The sequence below is a fragment of the Rissa tridactyla genome, chromosome 2, assembly GCF_028500815.1.
Source record: "Rissa tridactyla isolate bRisTri1 chromosome 2, bRisTri1.patW.cur.20221130, whole genome shotgun sequence".
NCBI classification, from domain to species: domain Eukaryota; kingdom Metazoa; phylum Chordata; class Aves; order Charadriiformes; family Laridae; genus Rissa; species Rissa tridactyla.
The window spans coordinates 83513898-83526087 of NC_071467.1; positions in this window are offsets into that span (position 1 = coordinate 83513898).

The window sequence follows — 12190 nt, forward strand, 5'->3', positions numbered from 1 at the left end:
AACCAAAAGAAGTCTCTATATGTATTTTACACAGAAACAAAATTCTGTGAGGAGCAGACATGACTTCTACCATATCCTAATCCCAGCATTGTATGGTTACATTTCTTTTTAACCCAGAAATGGCTATCTCCTTAGTTTCACAATCAATTTTTTTAAGCTGTCACCAATAAAGATCAAGGATATTCCATATTTTTTGTGTAATGGTAAGGTTGTAAAATTAGCTTGAGATTTTTAGGGGAAAAAAAGAAAAAGAGATAAAAAACACACCACAAAAAAAAATATAATCCAAATATTGTCATGTAATCATATGATACCTGATAAATTGGGAAATGAATGTAACAGTTTGGGAGGAAAAGGAGTAATATTTCAACTAGTCTGTGTTTATGAATAATATTTTTCGTTGGCAGTGGTAGAATAAAATGTTACAAACAAACTATTTCAGTTAAAATGATGCTAAAGTCATTATAGTGGCAAATGTAAAAGCGAGATGTTCAAATGACAACCCCAATAAGGATTTAAAGACTTCCAGTGGTGAGTTGAGGTTGCTGCAGGACTTAAACACCATGATAATGTGTATCCTCTGAAGTTTAAAGATGTATCAACTTTTAAATACATCAACAAAAGAAAATAAGGTTAAAACATAATGGCCTGAAATTCTTTACCAATTGGACAAAGTTTGAGTAGAGAAAAGTGCTGTTTTGCAAGGCAGGATTTTCCTTTACTGTTACTGAGATGTGGTAGCTCTTCATGCTAATAAACACTCTATGAAAATGAGTCCTCCAGAAATGATTGCTAATTTTCAGAAGAGTTCTCCTGCTCCCGAGACTACGTACTTATTAGAATATAAAATATTGTGGAATGCTTTATTTCCTGTTTCACAGACATTTTGAAAAGTGTTCACTAAAAACTGGAGAAGACAGAAGTGGGGTGGAGGGGCATGTAATCAAACAGATTAGGGAGATGAAGTCCTTTAAGATTTTGCATTGCCTTTAGGGAAGGCATACTGAATAATCCTCACCTAGTCCAAAACACTCCTTTGGCAAGTCTTCGCCTCAGAGAACACATCGCTTGGTCAGAACTAGAGGCTTCCCCCAATCACTCCTATGAGGCACGCAGCAATTGCTGAAGTGTTCACAGAAGGCTAAATTATTTTCAAGGAAGATGATTATAGCCAAACAAATGTTTTTCAAAACGTAGGGTTTTAAAGGAGTTTTAAAGGGTTTTTTCAGGAGCAGGAAGTTATTGGAAGTGGTCAACATGAATTTACCAAGGGTAAATCATGTTGACAAATCTCATAGCCTTCTATGACATTATAACTGGTTGGCTGGATGAGGGCAGAGCAGCAGATGTCATCTACCTTGACTTCAGCAAGGCTTTTGACCCTGTCTCTCATAACATCCTCCTTAGGAAACTGAGGAAGTGTGGACTAGACGAGGGGACAGTGAGGTGGACTGAGAGCTGGCTGTGTGACAGGACTCAGAGGGTTGTGATTAATGGAGTAGGGTCGAGTTGGAGGCCTGTGACCAGTGGTGTCCCCCAGGGGTCAATACTTGGACCAGTATTGTTTAACGTATTCATCAACAACCTGGACAAGGGGACAGAGTGTATGCTCAGCAGGTTCGCTGATGATACCAAACTGGGTGGGGTGGCTGACACCCCAGAGGGCCGTGCTGCCATCCAGCGTGACCTAGACAGGCTGGAGAGCTGGGCAGAGAAGAACCTAATGAGGTTCAACAAGGACAAGTGTAGGGTCCTGCACCTGGGGAGGAAGAATGTCAGGCACCAATATAGGTTAGGGGTGGACCTGCTGGAAAGCAGCTCTGAAGAAAAGGATCTGGGGGTCTTGGTAGACAGTGAATTATCCATGAGTCAGCAATGTGCCCTTGTCGCCAAGAAGGCCAACGGAATTCTGGGCTGCATAGGGAAGAGTGTGGCCAGCAGGCCAAGGGAGGTCATTCTCCCCCTCTACTCTGCACTGGTGAGGCCACAACTGGAATACTGTGTCCAGTTGTGGGCTCCCCAGTTCAAGAGAGACAGGGAACTGCTGGAGAGAGTCCAGCGTAGGGCAACAAAGATGACTGAGGGACTGGAGCATCTCCCTTATGAGGAAAGGCTGAGAGAGCTGGGACTCTTTAGCCTGGAGAAGGGAAGGCTGAGGGGAGACCTCATTAATGTTTACAAGTATCTAAAGGGTGGGTTTAAGGAGGATGGAGCCAGACTCTTTTCAGTGGTTCCCAGTAACAGGACGAGGGGTAACGGGCACAAGCTGGAACACAGGAAGTTCCCATTAAATATGAGAAAAAAACTTCTCTACGGTGAGGGTGACAGAGCACTGGAACAGGTTGCCCAGGGAGGTTGTGGGGTCCCCTTCTCTGGAGACTTTCAAGAGCCGCCTGGATGCAGTCCTGAGTAATGTGCTCTAGGCAATCCTGCTTTGGCAGGGGAGTTGGACTAGATGATCTCTAGAGGTCCCTTCCAACTCTGAAATTCCATGATTCTCTGATTTCCATGAAAGAAGTTCAACTTTTCTGTCTGTTTTGAGCCCTACATCAAGTGAGGTAGCTTAAAGAAATCACACTGTGTACTGAATTAAAAATTAAATGAGACTTGTAAAGGTGAATGTTTCAGATTCTGAAATCAACAAAAGGAATAATCTTAAAAGCACAACTCTGCTTTTTGTTGACTTTGCAGTACACTATTGAAATACCTGGAATATAATTGACGTACTGATCCATGGGTTTCAATCCTGAAGTAAACAATTGGTTTGATACAAATAATCTATTATTATTTATCCCAGATGAAAACAAAACAAAACAAACAAACAAAAACCTGTGACAATGCTATTCTGGCTTTTCTTTTGATTAAACATGCACGTCCTGATTCCATGTTGGATAACTCCTCTCAAGTCGTATCTTACCAGCTGAGCAAACAGCACAACAAGCTGCACAATCAAAGGCATTTTCTAAATCTACAGCTATCCAAACATACAGAGAAAAATTAAGTAGACAGAATGGGAACATGTTTTAAAACTGAGTAGTTTTTCAACATACTTTTAAAACAAAGAGCAAAGAAAGTTAAGAAAACTATGTAGTCATTACAAAGTAAATAACTGATCTGCCTAAGAAAAATCTATTATAATGAATGGCTCAATGTGAAGATAGTTGTATTTGATAGAATGGTGTCAGGAAAAGCAAAGAGCAGTTTCTGAAGGAAAGCAGCAAAGCCAGCTTCAGCATAAAAGTTAAGATTAGTTTTCTTTCACTGTTGAAACATATGATTCTGTCTGTCTTCAGGACACGTTTATCTTGGAAAAGACATGGGAAAAAGGAGAAGATCCTTGAAGAAAGATAATTCTTGACCTTGTAACCGGCAGGTATTGTTGATTATTGACATCTGCTGTAAGTACATTCTTCCTTTGAGTTTTGTTCTTGCTTAATTTTGGAAAATATATCTAGTTATATTCATACAGTAATAATTTAATAAATTGGTATTATGGGACATTACAGAATATATGTTAAAGAATAACTTACGACAAAATAGATTTTAAAAACAAATACATGTGACAGTTTTATTTCATTTCCTTAGGTGCCTTAACTTCTTCAAAAGATATGACAGTAGATACACACCTCAATTCATTTATTTCAAAGGATAAGAACTTACAACTTCCCTTGATAAAAGACTAAGATGGTGAGAGAGATGGAGCTCTCTCTGGAAATAAAAGGAGAGACTGAGGAAGCTCTGTGTTGCCTCAAAACATGAAAGGCTATCTAGGGATCTAATTGTACTCTTCTGCTACCTAAAGGTGGGCTATAAGCAAGACTGAACCAAACTCTAAGAGGTGTTGTTTTAGGACTTTGGGGTTTATTTTGTTGGTTTGGTTGTTTCTTTCACTAGGCGCTGAAACAGCTTGCCCAGGAATACTGCGGAATCTCCACCAGTGGTGACAGTGAAAGTTTGACTGAACAAGCCCTGAGCAACCTGACCAAACTTTGAAGCGGGCCCTACTTTGAGTAGACTAGCTGACCTTCTGAGGTGCCTTCTCACCTAGACTATTCTGTGAAACTTCTGCCATTATGATACAGAGGCTTCTAAAGGACATACTTAAATTGCGAAACCAAATCCATAACAAAGGTGGCGACTGCATGTGTCTCTTCTGTTATAAATGGCCACGATATAAGATGCTGTAGTATTTATTACGAATTAGGAGAGTATCCTCAGTGAAAAAGCTGAGCTTTCATTAATGTCTGTCTGACATTTGCAAAATTGATTTGTTTTGACATTTAGAGCACTTCTGTTTTAGTGTGGACTCATGTCTGACATTAAGCAAACTAAATTACAGTGGTTTTGCTTAAAAGCTTCCCATAGAACACTGTTATTTTACAATGCAGATGACAAGTGTTCTAGCAGAAGCAGGCATGTTTTAAAAAACAGAGCAGGTACAGTGACTTATCTGGAAACAAAATCCTTAAATGAAGAATATCTAAAGCATTAAATGCTGGTCACTGCAAATAAATGAATGCTCACACAACTTCAAGGCTTAGTCCGAAAACTTGGAATGCAATTAAAAGTTTGAGGTAATGCACCGAGAACCTTATCCGCATTTTTATCTTAAGAGAAAAAAAAAAAAGGCTTATATCTTAAAAAGAAATAGAAAAAACCTGAGAGAGCACAAGAGAGACTAGCTCAAGCATCTGAACTGTTATTTTAGCAGTACTACAGGGCTTTAACTCATCTTGGTTTACATTTGAAATGCATAAATTGATCACATGGGCAAAACAGCCCAAGTTTAAAAGAAATGGCTAATTTCCCAGTGAAACTTATATCCGAATGTTCATCTAATATTAAATTTCATAGTTTTCTTCTGATGCATTTTAGTGATTCAAATGTTATTTTGGATTCAGTTTTCTATTATTTAATACAATGTGTAACAAATCACAGAGTTCTGGGATTTGTATCCGAAAGGTACACAAGCAAGGATCCAAGATTGTAATCCACAGTATTATATACCAATTCTTACATATTAAAACTCCAGGAACTAAATTCAAGTTAGCTTTATGATTAATCATACATGCATTAAATATCCCAACAAAGAACTACTCCAGCATGCCTTCCTTTTTCCCCATTTTTATCCTTCCATAGTAAAGGTGGGTGATGGCATAGAAGCACCATTTCCCCCCATAACAACCACTTGGGGAATCCCCAGATGTTGTCGGCTCCCCAGTTAACCATGGCAGGTTTCTCTTCCCTGGGCACCTCTGCAAGCCATACCCTCTGTTTTATATATTAAGCGATGTACTCCCTTCTCCTACTTCTCTGTGAGCTCAGCAGTGACAGCAGAGCCAGATGGAGCCTTTCATTCCTTTTACTTTCTGTATTTTCTTCCCTATTATGATACCTTGGCTTCTTTTCCAGTTTTCCAGGATTTCCAGATGGTCTCCCAGGATTCTGCTAGACAGATCCAAAACTGCTTAATTTCCAAGATCAGTTGAAATCAAACCAACTTGGACAACGTGCATAGCACACATGCAAATGTTAAATGTCTTCACATATTTCTTTCCAAAACTTTTGGCTCAATAATGTCAATACCACAGAACTCCATGAGGAATTATGCAAAGCTGGAAATGCACTTTCTTCTATTTCTTTCTTTCCAAGCTAAACAGAGCAAGTGAGGGAGTGTGTGCATGGTATTCTTTCACATGATGATCTTTTCCATATCTTATAACTTACCTGTGTTAAATGGTGCACTCATTTTATACCTTAAAATAGGTTTTGACATAAACACGGTATCTAAGATGAAGTCCTGTCATCAGCTCTATGACATTTATTTTCACAGCTGCTTTCTAAACTGTTATGTCTCCACCCTACTATTTCCTGTCTGCTCCTTCACGAAATTGTCCACTTTGAAATACAGATTTTTTTGCATGATTATTACAATTAAATTTAACTTACATCTTGGAAATATATATGATTAACTGAAATTATTTGTTCTGAAGCAAACTGCACTCCAATTCATAACCCTACAGGGAACCACCCACTCTGTTTTCTTTCCTGGGTCATCCTTACCCCTAGTCTTTTCCAGACTTAAAAAATTCATGAGTTAGTGAGAGCTATGAGTTCCTCCCTCTTAGGATATTCTCTTTTTCTTTGTTCTCATAAAGGAATATGTAATATCAAGCCTGTGGGAACTCAAATATCACATATTTTATTCTGAGGGGTAGCTCTAGAACCCACATTATCTATAGTCTTTTATCTTTACTTCTCTTACTAAATGCAACAGAAACATCCTAACAGTATATCCTCCTCTAGCAGACTCAACATTTTATGCCAGTTCATTTTCAGGGATGTACATATATTTTAAAATTATACATACAAACAAAAGAAAAAGAAAAGAAAAGATCTGTCCTATTAAATATGGGTTTTAAGGCCACAGTTAAATTGTTTTTTTGCATTAATTTTACATAGGTCCTGCATTAAATAAACTATGTGTTAAGCACTTAATTTGAAAATAAAACAAGCTCAAACTGATTATTTTTCAATAACTGAGTATTGCTTTTAATACGTTGTAGACTATTAAGATGGTTTTTATTTTTTTTTTTTTTTTTTAGGGATGGAATGAAACAGCTCAAGGGCGGAAATACAGGAATTTGCATTTTAATACATTTTTGCAGATTGATATGTCAAGCCAAGGATATCATAATAAGTTTACTCAGACAGAGTAAGCCAACATTTATTTACAAAATTTCAATTTAAGAGGGGAAGGTCTTCTATCAAAGCTATTTTATGTACTTCTCTTAATTGATATTTTTCACTACCAGTGTCATGACTGTAACTGGAGTTCAGGGACAGCTGAAACCCTAAAGCCACATTGTTAAATTTCTGTAGATAACTCTATTAAATTGATAATTAACTGTGCCAAGAGGAGTTTAATAAAAAAAAAAACTGCCTAAGATTTTTTTAACCTGCTGTTTTCATTGCTCACTAATGAAGATGTAAGAAATTAGTAGTCTCAGCAACACTTCCAACAGTGTTAAATCATTGTCCTTGAGAAGGCAATTATTATAATACTTAATATGTGCCTCTATTGATCTGAAAGAGTAGTACCACTTATATTTTCTAATCATGCTAAGAAATCTATAAACATTAAAAATGTTCCAAATTATGCACTATTGCTTTCCTTGCCATTTTCGTTTCCAGTGACTAATGAACATCAAAAGCTAGGGAATAATTTAAAAGTCCACAGGTAATTACTGGAAAGTAAACTTGATCATTAGTCTATGATTTTTACACTGAGTAAACTGCTCAGTACATGATTACCATTGTTATTCAACACTTGTAGTAGCTTTATCACAGAATCAATAAGAATTTGCAGTCTATCAAGATGGGCAAATTTGGGTACTTTGATATCATGTAAAATGAGTATTAGTAATCTTGCAATTGCATATAATACTGTCTTTACTGGAGTAGCACTTTCACGCACTTTAATAAATGGTAATATCTTCAGGTTAATTAACATGCTGGATTACAGTGCTTGATTTCTGTCTCTATTGGTAGCAGATGCATTTTCACTTTGTTCTTAAAATTTATGTTAAAAATGAAATGTTAACGCTTCTAGATCTTAAAAGACCTTTTCTTGTTTTTAAAGTATTTCCACTCCCTAAACTCAAAGACTTTTAGGAAGTGTCTCAAATCCAAACAATGATGCAAACACATCTGAAGTGAGCTTCACATTAGCACACCTGATAGCAAACAGCTTACCATAAATGCACATCTGCGGTGCTTGCGGGACATAAATAAATCTGTGTTCAGCCTTTGCTTATATTTGCTATCACACTGATGCTGCTTCATAAAGCGGCCCTTAAAACCCCAAAATCCTGAAATACTTCTGTTTTAAGTGTGTGTATAGACTTTCTACATCAAACCCCCATCAGTTTAGGCTCACATGCATTGTATCTACAAGGAATAAGTGTCAGGAAGAGATACTAACGTTGTGATATACACCAGCCTCTCCAGATCAAAGTCAGAAGCTTTCAGATTCAACACGGTTATTGCATTAACCGCAAAAGGCTTTGTTAGGCTTCTTGATTAAAGGCTAATCTCCTTAACCACAAAGGAGCAAATAGGAACAGGCTGAGGAAGACCACCAACCCTGTCAGAGCAACCAGAAGCCCCTGACCTGGCTCTGCCCAGGGCTGTCAGAGGAGAAGGATCAATCGAACTGTTGTCCTGGAGCAACACCCCTCACAATGGAAGAGGCTCCTCGATCACGTCACAAACCAAGTGGGGTTCCTGTCTACCACTTTCCAAATATAGGACAGCTTTGGTAGAATCTTTCCTTGATTTTTTTTCTTTTTTTCAGATTTTAAAGGTGCCAATATTCTTTATTTCATGAAAAACTGCAAATCAACTGACAGAACTGAAACTCATTAAAAGATCATACTTGAAAAAGAGTTTCAGCTGAAAAGCAGAAGTTTGGCCAAAAAATATTACCAAATCCAGAATTTGGGGAAATTTCAATTAACTTTGACACAAAGAAAAGTCTGCCATTATTCCATATCATACAATCATTATATAAAAATAATATACTGCCATTTCTTTATTGTCCCATACACTTTTACCAAAAGGTACACTTGGCTGTAATGTAATAACTTCCAAACCTCTAGAGCTGCTAAGTTTTCAGTTGAACAAGCTCCAAATGCCATAATAAAAACCAAATGCCATAATAAATACTATCTTAAATGGATTACCACAAGTGAGTAATCTCTGCCTTAGAAGAATGCACACAGCAGAGATACACATGTACGCACACCCTGTTTGACTTTCTAAACTTCTTTTCAGTTTATCTAGAAAAGGGAAGGTGCACTGAAGTATCGCCAAGTGAAGAATCTGATAAGAAAACAATCCCCCCAAATCACTACCAATGCTACTAGTCTCAGTGTTGTCTCTGGAAAATGCTAAAAGGTCTCTCTTCTCTCCACATTCACTGGTAGGATTCATAGTAAATTACTGCTTATCAAAATATTTACCTATTCATGAAATACCAGCATGTTATCTAAAAGATCATATGGTAAATAGAAACAATTTATTATCATATGGAAGATCCACATTTTTTATTATATAAATTACTTCACAAACACACTGATAAAGTGAAAAAAAGACAGACAAGTCTCACATTCTCACCATATAAGCAAATCATCCAATAAATAAATGTATAGATAACAAGATTTTTCAGTGTTATAGAAGCTGAATGCAAATGATGATAACATTCAGACAGATAAGCTCTCTCTACACAGTTTCAAAAATATCAGTTATTCTTAATGTTTCTTCTGAATGCATAAGTAGTAACTTCTTAAGTACCATGGCAACACTTAAATACAAAAAAGTAGTAAGATAAGAGGAGACATGATGAATCAGTAACCAGCTGTACTTCACAATAACCTCTGTAGTAGAAAATCCAGAGTCAGGGACTCTGAACATTCCAATAGAAAAATAAAATTAAAAAAAATCCTAATTAAACCCCACTTCTTTAAAAAAAAAAAAAAAAAACAAACAAACAAAAAAAAACAAAACCCCCCAAATTCTGTTCCATTGTGATTATTTCTTACTAGAAACAAAGGCAATGTGTTTTACTTACAGCAAAAGCTGTAATAGAACCATAAACCTTGATTCTCATGTACTTTCCTCTGACAGCCATGTGAACCACTAAAACTGTCATTCAAAAGCCAGAAAGAAAAACTGCCAATTCTGATTACTGTGCTTTAGAAAAATGCTAGACACATATAAATGAAGTTTTATGGCATAAGAAAGTAGACAGGAAAGTCTCCAGGGCTGTCCAAATAAAAAGCAGAGGCGGCAGCTATTTTCTGAGGGGACAGTTAGTACAAAATATATCAAGCCCTTCAATAAAAGGAAAGGAGAATCTGTGGCAGGCATCCTTCTGACAGCTAAAGGGTTTGAATTCATCGTCAGCTTTGCAGGATGTGCAATCCTAACAGAATGCAGGTATGGCTCCTCACAACCAATAACTTATTTTCTTCCTACTGATGGATTTCAAGGGCTTTAAAAAACAAACAAACAAACAAAACAGAACACAAAAGCACCACAACTCTCCAGTATAACAATCACAGCATATTACCCTACTATTACAGTTCTTGGAACAAGCAAAAATGATTGTTTTGCATTTTGACACCATCAGATCATTTCTGCTTCCTCTTTGAGACAGGTTTACTGACAAGTAATTTTCAAAATAACTGAGAATGGCACAAGAGTGGCAATCAAAATGAAACAATCCTACCAACTCCATACAACCAAAGTTATGCTAATCCAACGCTGAAATTCAGCGTCAGCAAAACAAGGACAACAAAGTGCAGTCCCCATGCCCATTTCGTGCTTCTTTTCTTGCCTTAAAATGCCTGCTAAAATACCAACTATTGAGAATCTCATATGAAATTTTATCATAAAGACACCTTTGTTTTGGGGGGTGTCTTAAGATAACATATACGCTATTTTTTACTTGATGAATTCATACTGAAATTACATAAAGAGGAAAGTAAATTCTTTTTTTGTAGAGAAAGAGATTAGAATAAAACAATATTATAATAGGTAATAATGTAATGAACTATAAAATTTAAATACTTTGTTGATTTAGCATCAGAACTGTCAGTGAAATGCTTTACTGAAAAGGAGGATATAGTGATATATGCATAGTGTACTGGGAAGAATCTTGACCTATGTTTAAAATCTGCACACCCAGTTTGTAGGAATTTGGAAAACTAGGTAAAGTAGAAGGTTTTCACCGTGTACATGCATAATCAAGACATTTGGAGTAAATGGGTCTGTTTTAAACCTATGGAGTTTTTCTTCTTGCTCTAAGATAATTCAATCAAATGCATTTAATTAAATACAAGATTTTCAAAGACCACCAAAAATACAGGCTACTCTAGCAGAAAAACAATGACCAAAACATGTAACCAAGCAGTTAATTTCAATGGGTTAATATGCAGTGATACTGAAATAAAATGAAAGAGAGAAGGGGAAAAACATAATACATACACAGAACAGTTATGGGAGATGGGGGACTGGTTCAAAGCACATGGAAACAAAGAAATTACTATTACAGGAATTATTATTAGTCCCATAAGAAACGAACTCTAAGTGTGATTTTTTTTTTTTCTCATACATTTCCTGAACAAATCAACATCCTGAAAATCAGCTTTGGCCTGCTGCCACCCACTTGCTTCATTTGCTGACTTTTCGTAGTCAGCACTTCACCACTCCATAATGCGTGTTTACATGACAGGAATTTAAAAGGATGAACATATATTAATGAAGTTACTCAAGAATATAGTTAAGTCTATAACGGAAAGTAAGGTTACTCTAGAGTCACTGTAAAATGATTGACACTAGGGGCCAAATTCAAAGCCCACTGACCCCAAAGCAAAGGTCAGTCTTTTTAAGTCTCACTCTTATCTCTTTAAACTTCAAAATACAGATGTTTCATATTATCAGACCAGATACTTATGATTATAATCCAATTCACAAAATTAAAGAGAAATCTTATAATGAAGATAAGTAAAGAACAGCAAGAATTCACCCTGTTAACATTTTATACATATATAGTTTTAAAAATATTTATATTAACAGCTGACGAGTGGAATTCTAGAGACAAAGGAATGTCAAAAAGAAGCAAAAAAGGCTCCAGACTTGTCCCATTGCAGCAAATGAAAGTTTGTGTGACCACTGAGTAGGACAACCATCGAGAAAAAAAACCTGAGTTCAGCACCCCTTTCAGACCCTTCAGGGAAGGCTACAAAACTTCAAAAAAGTGTCTTCTCAGACACTTTCAGGAAGATTTTTTATTTTGTTCTGCTCACATTCCAAGCTAGCAGGAAGGACACCAGCCAACCCTGCTCTAAAAATTATGTACACAAAACTACTGAGACATTATGTCACAGAAAACATAGTTGGTCTTATAAGCTCAGTGGCATAGCTCCAGCAATCTTCCAGATCAGATAAATTGAAGCAAACATGATTGTTGCTTCCATTAAGCCAATGGGCACAAATTCCAAGTATGTATCAACAGAGATTGTGATGGAGCTGGTATCGCATTGCAGATCCCTTTCCTAAGCCAGTATATCTTTATTTAGAATTTTACATTGCTAAGTATATGACAGACTGGGATTTTGAAAACTCA